The sequence below is a fragment of the Meleagris gallopavo genome, chromosome 14 (genome assembly GCF_000146605.3).
Source record: "Meleagris gallopavo isolate NT-WF06-2002-E0010 breed Aviagen turkey brand Nicholas breeding stock chromosome 14, Turkey_5.1, whole genome shotgun sequence".
Classification (NCBI taxonomy): Eukaryota; Metazoa; Chordata; class Aves; order Galliformes; family Phasianidae; genus Meleagris; species Meleagris gallopavo.
The window spans coordinates 5,756,198-5,756,944 of NC_015024.2; positions in this window are offsets into that span (position 1 = coordinate 5,756,198).

Here is a 747-nt window from a genome sequence, read left to right on the forward strand (position 1 = left end):
GCGCGGGCGGCGGTGGGGCCGTGGGGAGCGGTGCTGTGCGTGGAAAGATGGGGGACGGAGAGTGCGAGCCGCGCGGTGTGGTGTCGGGACGTTGTGCAGGACAGGGTATTAAGGACAGATTTCTTGTTGTGTTTGGTTTTGAGGGGGTTGTTTGTTGGCTTTTTTTTTTGTTGTTGATTTTTGTTATTTTATTTTACGTTTATTTTATTTTAACGCGAATATTTAATCTGCGATCGCGAACGCTTTCGCTTCCAAAGCTGTCTTCATCTGCAGAGACGCTGTTCATTTATCCCTAGAAGCGAACGGAACGGGAGGATTCCAAATTTTTGCTTTCCTCTTAAAAAAAGAAATCAGGAAAGCATCGAGCCCCGTAGTGGGGAAGTACCTGTATTGGAACACTGGGGATTCAGGATTATTTTAGATATCGGTCTGAAATGCCGGCCCGCACCGGTGTGTGTCCGTGTGTGTTCCTCGGGCCGGGCCTGCCCGTGTTTTCGAAGCCCCCGGGCCGCGCTCAGCGTTCGGAGGGCGGTCGCGGTGCCGCACAGGGAAGCGGGTTCTGCCCACTCGGTGCGAGATCCCTGGGCGCTCGGGAGGGACCCACACGGCCGCACGTCGGGGCCGAGCACGAGTCTGACGGCGCGGCCGTGGGCCCGGCAACGCTCGAATCTGTCGGTCGGTACCAACTCCTAAATGGTTCTCAAAGGTTTCCGCGGGTAACGCGAGGATCGCTGGGTGGGTGACTGC